At 35.9% G+C, this 12,475-nt stretch overlaps 1 protein-coding gene and 1 long non-coding RNA gene across 42 annotated transcripts in view; one reads left to right on the forward strand and one right to left on the reverse strand.

The window, feature by feature from the left end:
* Positions 1-12,475, forward strand: part of Adgrl2 (adhesion G protein-coupled receptor L2) — a 624,560-nt gene that overhangs the window by 231,118 nt on the left and 380,967 nt on the right. The gene's annotated exons all lie outside the window — the stretch shown is intronic.
* Positions 1-12,475, reverse strand: part of LOC125620000 — a 43,218-nt gene that overhangs the window by 6,490 nt on the left and 24,253 nt on the right. The window contains exon 4 of the long non-coding RNA XR_007351585.1: positions 11,809-11,880. This is a non-coding gene — a long non-coding RNA (uncharacterized LOC125620000). The remainder of the gene's footprint in view (positions 1-11,808; positions 11,881-12,475) is intronic.

The following is a 12,475-nucleotide window of genomic DNA, read 5'->3' on the forward strand; positions in this document are numbered from 1 at the left end:
TTTGTGTGCACTGCTTGTCCAATACTGTACTAGAAGTAGGAACTCACTTTCCTGGTCTCTGACGTTTAATCTGTCCTTTAATCGGCCTAGCTTTTTTGAATTTGCCTGCATTTGGCCTGGGAAAAATGTCTGTGTGAAGACTGACCTCTCTCCAGTCTCTAAGCAGCTTGTTTGTGGTATAGACAAACGTGCTAGTTTAGACTCCTCTGTTCTCTATTGACTAAGACCTTGAAGAGTTCTTCAAGCTCCACTAGGCCCTAGAAGAGTCTGTTGAGAGTCTCAGCCTTTTTCTTCCTGCCAAGTTACTTTTTTTATTAGACTGATAAACTCTTGAATTGTTGAAAAGCAGCTGTTCCAAGAAGGATTTAGCTGATTCTCATGGGGTTTCCCAGTATGTGGAAGATGTATTTGTGTGTGGGATCCATTGGTCCCCAGCACACTTAGACCTAGATGACCTCTCTTCCCAGCTCTAAAAAGGTTTCTGGAATGTGATGGGAATACAGTGCTGCTTTTCAAAGAAAGCCACAGCCACTCAATCAATTTCCTTTCCCCTCCACTTCCCATCTCAATGTGGATCTCTTTCTATAAATGTTAGTCTTCAAAATTAGGATTTCAGGTAATTTGATGTTTATTACATGAATTCTAGTCAGATAAGGTAAAAGTAGCTTTGCTTAGAGTTAAAAAAAAAAAAAAAAAAACATAACCCAGTAACAACACCATGTGTTCCGACTAAAGCCATGTCTGCCCAGATGCATGAGAGGATTTAAACTGTTAATTTTCACATATTGCTCAAGTAAGCAAAACCAAAGGCATTTAATTTTTCTAATAATCTCAGACATGGTTTCCTTATAATGTACTACACAATCTGTATTGATCACTCTGTCGGTGAGATATGCATTTAATAAACATGTATTCTAAAGTGAAGCATAAAATCAAAGTTTAAATTACTATTTTTGAAAGCCACTCTTATCCCCCAGCGTGTCAAAACAAATGTCAACTGGGGGTGGGGGGGGGAAGACTTACATTTCAATTGTTTTTTTGAGAAACTAATTCATAGCAAGCATTAAGATGAACAGGGCAAAATCAGTCAGCAGAGAACCAGAGAAATAAATTCCATACGTTTTTAAAATAAGGTAGATATAGATACATCTTCCATGAGACCATTAGGGGACAGAAAAGAATTTAGTTTAAAGTTGTAAAGAAAAATAAATTTTTAATGCTCTGAAAAAGAAATGAAATTTCATTATTTTTAAAAATTGTTAAATTGATAACTATTTATGGTTTGATATTAACCATTAAATACCAAATCTTGATCCACTACATATGCCATTTATATGCATGTAATAAAGATTAGATTATAAGTGTTTAGCATTATTTTCAAGGGCCATGATTTACATGTAAGAGCAAGTTACAAAAAAAAAAAAAAGGCAAATTACTTTGCCAAATTTAAGCAGTTTCTGAACTGTTAGCATCTTCCAAAGCAGTATTTGAAACTATGCAAAAATTTTACACATCTTTAATGCTCTTTAGAAGAGTAGAAAGCAAATTGTAAATATGCAAAATGGTAAATAGAAGGGGTGATTAAAAGGAAATGCAAATTTACATTTGTAGTGGTAGAAGGTACTGTTGTTTTTGATTTGTTATATGCCTTAATCTGGCATGCTATTTCACCCTTCATGACACACATCAATACCTTCTTTATGTCTGGCTATTACCACTCATTTAAAAATCTATTTTACATGATTCTTTCAGCCAAAAATGGACCATAATGACACAGAATACAGCATGTGCTTCATAAATTCTGCAAGAATCAATACTTTAGCTGGGAATTTGTCAGTCTCTCAAAGTTATGCATCATTAAACTTTACTGTTATTACAATGGACTCTTCTTCAAAGTTCAGTACCTAGCTCGTATTGGGGAAATGTTTTTAGAGCCAGGAAAGGTGGAGAGAAGCAAAAGCTGCTTGCAAGGGGATATATACTTTCAGATGATGCTTAATTTGCAAAATGCAAATAACAGAAGCAATTTTGGTTGGGTAGTTTACAAGAAATGGGTTGTGTTCATCTATAGGTCACTTAGCAAATATCCAAACAAGTTTGGAAAATATGGAAGATATTCTTCTACTGACCAGATTCCACCTCCCTTCTCATTATCTGATGATGACAGCAGACAGGTTCAGAAACAGATGACACTGGGATTCTTCACCCATGCTATGCGTCTCCCTGGATTAAATAGTAATGAGAATATCCCCTCTGTTTTTGTCTTCTCTGAGAGGCAGTTTGTGTTTGTCACAGTGACTGGTCCATGTAGACACTTTCTTTTCAGCCACACCTTCAGGGATTCCGGCTGTGATCCTGTCACAAATGACTTTGTCAGCATCCAAAACAAATATCGGGGGAGTGCTGTTTGTGAGTTGCCTCCAGCTTGTTTCTCTAGTCTCACCAGTCAAGATCTCACAATTCGTCTAACCATGACGAAATATTTGAAGTTCCCAAAACAAACAGACAGCTCTTGCTGCTGGATTCAAGGTCTGGGTTATATAGTTCCCGTCACCTGTCCTGCCTTTCCCCCTCATTAGTATTATTTTCTTTATGATCTCAGAATATTGTCACCTTCTTTGAGAAGTCCTCCCTGACCACCTCAGACTGAATTTGGTGCTCCTCTACTCTCCTGTAGGCACACTGTGCTGCCTGACATTGTACTGATCATGTAATGAAACATCTTGTCTAGGGTCTGGGTTATTTACAACAATGACATTTTTAATTAACACTGTGTCTTTTTTGCACCCCCCTGACCCAACCCAGTTTATAATGGCATAAGGAAATCAGAACATGGCACAAGGGTTTTGCTTTATTTTATTTTTGATAATGGAATTGAACTCAGAAGTTCTTTACTACCAAGCTACATTCCCAGCCCTTCACATTTTTTTTTTTTTTTTTGAGACAGGGTCTCACTAAGTTGTCTGTGCTGGCCTTGAATGTGTGATCCTCATGCCTCAGGCTCTCCAGTGGCTAGGATTATAGGTGTGTGCCACTGCACACAGGTTTTGAAAGGAAATAAGAACAAACATTTAAAAACTATTTACACCACCTAAAAAGAAGTAATAGTTTCTTGTGATAATAACCAAAGCAAGTTATTTTTTTATATTAGACATTTATAGATAACATGAATAAGTAAACTATTATGGGCCTTTGAATGTAGAAACTATGTAAAATTATAACACCTTTTATAAGAATATATTCACTTTTTACTTTGCTGAAATGTCTCACGCACTGGTTTGTTGACAATGCCTTCAAGGCCATGTTGCAACCTGAGAGAGTTTGCAAAGATTCCTTTGTACTCATTCCTTCACCCAGGCTTCTTTCAGTTCCGGATATTTGGCCTAACTTCTTAAAATTTGTTCTGACCAAAAAGAAAAAAAAGAAAAAAAAAAGCCCAATCCTCATTTTTTTTTTTAAACTGGGAATTAGAGGTTTAAATTTAACCCAGAGATGCTTTACTACTGAGTCATATTCCCATATTCCCAGCCCTTCTTCTTCTTTTTTTTTTTTTTAATTTTGAGATAGTTTCACTAAATTGCTTAGGACCTCTCTGAATTGCTGAGGCTGGCCTCGAACTTGCCATTCTCCTGTCTCAGCCTCCCAAGCCACAGGAATTAGAGGTGTGTGCCACCATGCCTGGCCTGATTCTCACTTCTTAAATGAGTTTATTAATATAATAAAATGCTTATCATAGTCCCTGGCACCCAGTTAACTCTCAGTTATTCTTATTTCTGATCCCTTGATATTTTCAAATTACCCTTTCAAAAGCACTGTATCTAAGCCTAAAAGCAAGTACAGATGGAGAAGAAAAGCAATATAATGAACCTTGAAACAAATTCTTGGAGTGTGTCATGCATTTGAAATTGCAGTTCAGAGTTCAGGCATTTGAATTGGCTGCCAAACAATAAGGAATTGTGCCTCATCCGGGGCAGGTATTAGCAAGTTGGAATCTGGCACAGGACAAATCTTTGCTCCTTCAAAGTTCTGGTTGTGTGCTTTCTCTCACTTGAATGATCTTCACCCCCAATTTGTTTGCCAGTCTGCAAAAAGTGTTGGAGTCAGTTATGCTTCTACCGTGTATGGAGAGTCAGCCTGACATGGGAGGCTTTAGGGTCAGAAATTGCTGAGTTTGAACCTAGCCCTACCAATACTGTCTCTGAACTTTCTTTTCTTTATTTGTAAAGATGGAATTAATAACCAGTGATACTTTAAAATCTCTTGAGAGTAAGTGCTAATTAATATAAAATTAATGGGATAGGTATACTCTAATCTCTGTGAAAGGGGGGAAAAACTCTTCTAAGTAGGTGACTGATTGTCAGTTGTGATGGATATAAACACTATGAAGAATTGGTATCATGTATATTTCAACAGTGCTCTAGTGCATTTCAGTATACGGTCTGTGCTTAATAGGCTATGGTTCATAATCCTTTAATATTCCCCACTACCTAGTTCTGCGCTTGTTCAGAATTTGATATGCATTTTTGAACTAAATAGAATTGATAAGAATAAGAGGTGATCTCTAAACAATGGCAGGAATATGCCCCTACAACTATTATTGTTAAAATAAATTTCATCATTTCTGAGTTTATATGGGTTGATATTGAGTGTATCAATAATACTGCAATAAGTCTTGAAGAAAAAAAGGGTTTTCTGACCTGCTCTGGGTATTTTACTTTTCAGCTCTGGGGAACAATGCTTGATTATCTTTTATTTGATTATCTTTTAATGTGCAGCTCTCCAAGTCCTGCCCTTCACAAGGGCACTACATCTAAGGATCATTATTGATGTCATAAGCATCCTTAATATTCTGGCCTTTCATTTAGTCTATGTTTGGATTTACAAATAAATTTGTATATGTATTATGACAATTTCTCAGTAATAGCAATTAAATATCTTGCTTTTCTTTTTTCAGTGCTGGGGATTGAAGTCAGGGCCTCACACATGCCAGGCCAGTGCCCTGCCACTGAGCTACATCCCCAACCATGTCTTGCTCTTAATAGATCCAAGTATTACAAAAATTTTATAATAAGAAAGTAAAGGGACTTGAAGAAGAGACACCCTTTTCTAATTCAAACAAAGACACCTTAGAGGCTGGCAGTGGCCCTGTGCACACAATGCTCAACAGTGCTGGGAAGACAGTAGGATGTTAGCAAATGCTTGGTGAATGAACAAGCTAATAAGGAAAGCCTTTCAGAGTACAGGTATTGTGACAGATTACTACAATGGACACCAGTATTGAGGATGGTCAAGAACACAGACTGGAGCCAGACATGCGAGTTAAAGTTCCAGTTGTCTGGCTTGCCATCCATGTGTGTTGAGTTATTCAACCTTGCTGTGTTTCATTTTCCTTATCTGTAAAATGGAAAAATAATACCATCCGTTTTACAGGATTGCTGTGAGGATTGAGCTAAGACATAAAATGCTTTGTATTGTGTCCTGTTCAATAGTGGTCTAGAGCTCAATATTCTATAGTCTGTACCCAGTAGGCTACAGCCTATATTTCTTTCTTTCTTTCTTTCTTTCTTTCTTTCTTTCTTTCTTTCTTTCTTTCTTTCTTTCTTTCTTTCTTTCTTTCTTTCCTTTCTTCTTTCTTTCTTTCTTTCTTTCTTTCTTTCTTTCTTTCTTTCTTTCTTTCTTTCTTTCTTTCTTTCTTTCTTTCTTTCTTTCTTTCTTTCTTTCTTTCTTTCTTTCTTTCTTTCTTTCTTTCTTTCTTTCTTTCTTTCTTTCTTTCTTTCTTTCTTTCTTTCTTTCTTTCTTTCTTTCTTTCTTTCTTTCTTTCTTTCTTTCTTTCTTTCTTTCTTTCTTTCTTTCTTTCTTTCTTTCTTTCTTTCTTTCTTTCTTTCTTTCTTTCTTTCTTTCTTTCTTTCTTTCTTTCTTTCTTTCTTTCTTTCTTTCTTTCTTTCTTTCTTTCTTTCTTTCTTTCTTTCTTTCTTTCTTTCTTTCTTTCTTTCTTTCTTTCTTTCTTTCTTTCTTTCTTTCTTTCTTTCTTTCTTTCTTTCTTTCTTTCTTTCTTTCTTTCTTTCTTTCTTTCTTTCTTTCTTTCTTTCTTTCTTTCTTTCTTTCTTTCTTTCTTTCTTTCTTTCTTTCTTTCTTTCTTTCTTTCTTTCTTTCTTTCTTTCTTTCTTTCTTTCTTTCTTTCTTTCTTTCTTTCTTTCTTTCTTTCTTTCTTTCTTTCTTTCTTTCTTTCTTTCTTTCTTTCTTTCTTTCTTTCTTTCTTTCTTTCTTTCTTTCTTTCTTTCTTTCTTTCTTTCTTTCTTTCTTTCTTTCTTTCTTTCTTTCTTTCTTTCTTTCTTTCTTTCTTTCTTTCTTTCTTTCTTTCTTTCTTTCTTTCTTTCTTTCTTTCTTTCTTTCTTTCTTTCTTTCTTTCTTTCTTTCTTTCTTTCTTTCTTTCTTTCTTTCTTTCTTTCTTTCTTTCTTTCTTTCTTTCTTTCTTTCTTTCTTTCTTTCTTTCTTTCTTTCTTTCTTTCTTTCTTTCTTTCTTTCTTTCTTTCTTTCTTTCTTTCTTTCTTTCTTTCTTTCTTTCTTTCTTTCTTTCTTTCTTTCTTTCTTTCTTTCTTTCTTTCTTTCTTTCTTTCTTTCTTTCTNTAATTTTTTTTTTTTTTTTTTTTTTTGAGACAGGGTCTCACTACATTTCCCAGGCTGCCCTCAAACGTTTAATCTTCCTGCTTCAGTCTTGAAAGCAACTGGGATTACAGACATGCACCTCCCTGCCCCACAAGTTTGCATCATTTATATAAAGACATTTCTGATTCAAATCTTTCTTTTTAGATGCCAAAATATTTGTTAAATTATCATCCTTAAGGTACAAGAACAAGGGCACAAATGGCTTTCCAAATAATAAATCAACATTCACAGAGATCAATATACATTTTTGGTTGCAAAGTAAAGGACAATTCTATAAATAATAAATAGAAGATATGAATTATATGAATAGAGGTGAAACCAAACTGTGCAAAAAAAAAAAAAAAGGTCCCATTAGAAGGGAAGTATATAGCTAAAATGCATATTAAATTTTTTTGGGGAAAAAAAAGATTTCTGAAACTTTTGGATAGCTAAGTAAGGTAATTGAATTAAAAATATCAGCAATTTTGTTCTACCTATAAACTGACAAGTGTGTATATGTATCGACACCAACCACACACAAATTTTTATTTTAAAGGAAAACTTAAATAATTATATTCAGACTATATATGTTTAAGGTACTAACAAGCAAAGATTGGGAAGTTAGACTTTTTTCTTAGGAAGATCTTTCTCTTCATGTACATGTAAATTTTTCTTGTGCCCAATAAAAGTAAATAAAGTTTATTTTTTTCCACTTTGCCCAAAGTATTACATTATATTGCCTCAGCTAAAAAATATCCTTTATTTAGAGCTCTTGCTTATTTGCAACTTCTTCCCAGTAGATATTTCTATTATTTAAGATTTCAATAAATTAATTTGTTGGGGGGAGGTACTAGGGATTGAACCCAGGGGCATTCGGCCACAGAGCCACATACTCAGCCCTATTTTGTATTTTATTTAGAGACAGGATCTCACTGAATTGCTTAGGGCCTCCCTGTTGCTGAGGCTGGCTTTGAATTTGCAATCCCCCTGTCTCAGCCTCCTTAGCTGCTGGGATTACAGGTGTGCATCACCACACTGGCTTAATAAATTAATTTTTATTTTTTAATAAATTGTGTAAGTTTTTCAGCTTAAAAAAGTTTGATACCAACATTGCATGACTATTAGATAATAAATATGAAAAAAATTCTATCTAGTAAAGAGCTTAGAGAAATCTTTTCCCTATTGTGAGTAAATTATTTAATTTTGAAATCTAAAGGGTTAACACATATAATCTTAAAGTTCATTAAAGAAAAATTAAAATGGTTATTAATATTATCTCAAATATATCATTCAAACCCATAATCTTGGATAGCACTCTTTATTCATTCATTTTCCCACTCAACAAATATTTGTAATTCCTTTATTGCCAAAGCAAAACTTGGCCTTTTAATTTTGATTTGTAAAAGTGAGGTGGGAAAAGTTTTGTGCCTGGTGCTGTGATATGTTGTATTTAGCTGTCAATATCTATAAACATTTCTCAATATGACCTGTGAATGTTCAACTGTTTACAGTATTTCCTGCAATTATCTCTTCAGAAATGTGACAGGAAAAGGGTTCATGTCACCCAAAGGATTTCAGAAACATACAGTATAAATCATTGTAACTTGGCTTCTATTTTAAGACATTACACGTCTGCTATTATCATGTACTCAGATGACTTTTGCATCTTGCAAAAGATTTTAAAATGCATTTTACTGCTGTCCCTAGACCTATTCCTGGCATTCAGGGTGTCATTATTTCTAGTTTTAATGAGAGTTCTTTGATTATCAAGGGAATAGAACAACATCATTTGGAGCCCATCATCAGTCTCCTTTGTTAGAAAGGATTGCATAGAATAGGAAGAAAGAGAAGAGATAAAGAAAAGAGAAGTCCAATGAATGGAAAATATGAAATAAAATTAGTATTTTTTTTTGGTCTTACTAATATGACATGCATGATGTAGATGAAATTGTTTTATGCAGATTTTGGTGACTTACAAAATAGATTGAAATATAACATAATTTTATAGCTAATACCTCAGTTTTTTTCAATTAAGAAACTAAGAACTAAAGAGAAAATAAAATTCAAGTCTCCTAATTCTCATGCTAACATTCTCTTTATTTCGCCTAATAAATCTCCACTCTGCCTATCAAAAGCTTACCATCTCAAAACAGGATTGTACATAAATATAAGTACTGAATTTTCTCTCCCTGAACTGACCTGCATTTACATGTACAAAAAAAAATGTAATTAAGCCATAATACAGAATACTTTCTAAATACCTCCTAGGTACTGAACATTTTGTTTCGTTTTTACTCTCTCTTAAAAAACAAGCAAAATCCTATGAGGTAGGTTAGTGTAGGTAGATTCCTTTACAGATAAGAACATGGAGGATCAGATAGATTCAACAACTTCCCCAGTGTTTTGGAGCAAATCCAGACAGCCCAGAAGCAATGATGTTAGCCACTAAACAATTTTCATAGTAACCTAACATCAAATCCTTTTCAAAATCAAAGGCAAATAGTTAGAAACTCATTGTTTCCTCAAAGGGTAAGAAAAAAGAATTTAATTAAATTCAATGCATGTATTATTATATTGTTAAAATTAGTGTTATGTATTGCTGTGAGGCAAACTTCCCCCCAAATTTAACAGCTTAAGGCTATGTAATAAATTATACCAGAATTGACTGGTTTAAGGACACAAACATGATCTCAGTTTCTATGGGTCAGGAATTTTGGGCATAGCCAGAGTATGTCGTTTGGATCAGGTCTCTTACAAGGCTTCCATCAAGGCTACAACCATATCTGAAGTCATCTCTAGGTCAGACTGGAGAAGAACCTGTTCCCAAGTGCCCTCGGAGATTGCTGACAACATTAATTTCCTTATGAGTTGTTGGGCAAAAGGCCTTATGTCCTCATATTTATTGACAGGAGCCCCCCTTATTTCCCTGCCACATAGTACTCTCTGTAGGACAAATGGCATCTATTTTTCCATCAGAGTGAAAGACCTAGAGAGCAAGAGGGGTGGCCTGACAGAGCCAAAGTCCTTTGTTGTCTAATCTCAGAATTAGAAAAAAGTCACTAGGTCCAGTCTGTCTCAAGCAGAGGGAATTATCCCTCAATACAAGGAGAAGGGGACCACTGGGAGCCACCTTAGAGGCTGCCCTCCACAATCAAGAATGTGTTCTCTGGGTTGGGGATGCAACTCAGTGGAAGAGCATTTGCCTAGCATGGTGGAGCCTGTTTTCCATCCCCAGCACAGCTAAAAAAGGGATTCTCAGAGGATGCTGGGGACTAAAGGCTCATTTCATTCTGGCCTACATGTCTGGCTGTAGCAGAATTCCTGACATGACTGTCCTTCAGTAGCCACTATCTTATTCAGGCAGAGCTTTACATTACGCAGAATGCAGCAGCCCATCCTGCAGGGTGGACTTAGAAATACTGCAAGTCTATCTAGGAGTGACCTAGACCATAATTCATTTCTTTCAGAACTAAACTTCAAACATGAGAAAAATAATTTGGTGGATATAAGTGTCCAATTTTTATATAATATAGCAGAAAGAAAATGGGTTCTGGAATCTTCTAATATTTAAAGAAATATTTCAAAGATGCCACCTGTTTGAACACAGGCAGCTTGCGACTCTGAGCTTCAGTTTTCTGACTGTAATTCAGGGACACCCTAATTCTTTCATAGTGCTGCCATTAAGATTCAATAAGATGATGTAGTTGAGAGGATTTTGTCAACTACAAAGACCAACATATAAATACAAATTTTGCCACTAGTTCCTTCAGCTACAGAACAGGACAGATTGTTAAGAACAGCTGCTTAGCATATTATTTAACTCTCTTACCACAGCAATAAATATCTTTGGAATATGGATGGTAAATGGACTGTGTGGTTAGTCAAATAACTATTAGCAGCTATACTAGCTGTTGATTTGCTAAAGAGAAAAAAAAAATTTCAAAGCATTTTTTTTTTCCAGAGGCACTTTTATTTTTGGCATTTTCTTGACAACACTGCAGAGGTTTTGAGGGAATGCTCAAGCTTTGTGCAGTGTTGAAACAATCTGGCAGCACACATTTACTTCAGCTGTTCTCCTTCCTTGCACACTGCACCCAGTGAAAATGTTCCCGTTGTATGTCTTTGACTTGAGAGAAAACATTTTCCCATATCATGTAAGAACTACATGGAGTTTAGCCCTTGATGGATCAGAAGAGTACATTAGCCTTTCTTCTTTAGTGGCCCAGATTGAAATCTCATCTGATGTTTTCCCATTAGAAATGAGATGGCAAGATATTTTCTGGGAAGTGATTTAGGTACACTAAAACAATCTATAAGGATCTATTGATTAGAAGTAGACTTGACTCAATCTTGATTTGTACGCAGTGAAGTTCCTTGGAAGGTGATGTGATTGACAGGCAGTGCAGAATAGATTTGGGGCCGGAGTAGACAAGATATTGCAGCTCTGCATAGAGGCACATGAGAGTGCAGTCTTGAAGAAAGAAAAATATGGAATTTGGAGTGCTGACAGATCACAAATTCTATTGTTTTGGAAGCATATATAAACTCAAACAAACAACAACAACAAAGGATTTTGCATGCAGGGGACTAATAGGAGGAAGAGATACTGGGTGTTCTATGCACTTTGAAAATCATCTACTTCAATAAATTTATATTGGTTGCCATCAGGTTGTTTTTTATTAGTTTTGATCCTACATAGTTTTAAAATAATAGCAGATTATGGTGGCATTAGCCATCAAACTGGAATTAAACAAATAAAAAAAAACATGAAACTAAATGGCCTGTCTATAACCTTGTAATTATACATCATAATAGGGACTAGGAAATAATAAAATGATGACTTAGGAATTTTAGAACTGGAGTAATAAGTATAAAATGCAAAATAAATCAAATATCAGGTCATAATGAAAACACTAGTCTATTGAAACTTTGTATTTTTTATACTCTAACTTCCTCTTTACTTAGAATTCCATTCCACGAATTATTTGGAATTAGAATCATCATGTATGCAACACTTAAAATAATTTTACGATATTAGGCCTGTGGTTGTAGCTCAGTGCAACCATGTTTAACTAGCATGTGCAAAGCCCTGGGTTCAATCCCCAGCACAACAAAAAAAAAATAAATAAAGCTAATAAAATTAAATAATATGATAATAAGTACCTTCAGGTATAGTTCTCCTGGGACAAAGTTTCCCTCTGTTCCAACCAAATACGGATCTTCCTGAAGGAGAACCTAAGATCCAAAAATAGAAAAGGGTGACTTTTTAAAATCCTAATTGGTGATTCAGCCATAGAACAGGTAATTTCAGGCTGCAATTCGCCTGCAGCTTGCAGACAGATTGCTAGGGTTCAGTGCCTGGGTGCTTCTTAGAACCTGATCTTATCGGAGCGAACACCGAGCGCGGGGCGGCCGAGTTCCGGCTCCCGGAACCGTCCTGGAACCGCCCTGGCCCAGGGCTGTGGAGCCTGCGGAGGCTGCTTCTTGGACCCTGCTCCTATCAGAGCATTCACCAAGCACTAAGCGGCCGAATTCCGGCTCCCGGAACTGAGCCCGCGGGGACTGCTTCTTGGAGCATACACTTATAGGAGCTTACACCGATCACGGAGCGGCCGAGTTCCGGCTCCCCGAACTTCCCTGGCCCGGGGCTAGGAGCCCGCGGAAACTGCTTCTCGGTCCGGGTCCTGCTGAGGGCCGGTCAGGACTCACCCGTTGCTTTGGTTGCCCGGCAAGGGGAACGAAATGCTGCCATTCGCATAGGATACCAACATGGCAGAGATCTGATGTCATCAGAAAGCGGCGGAGGAGAGAACTTCATCAATACCAGCGG

The sequence above is a fragment of the Marmota marmota genome, unplaced genomic scaffold, assembly GCF_001458135.2.
Source record: "Marmota marmota marmota unplaced genomic scaffold, marMar, whole genome shotgun sequence".
Classification (NCBI taxonomy): Eukaryota; Metazoa; Chordata; class Mammalia; order Rodentia; family Sciuridae; genus Marmota; species Marmota marmota.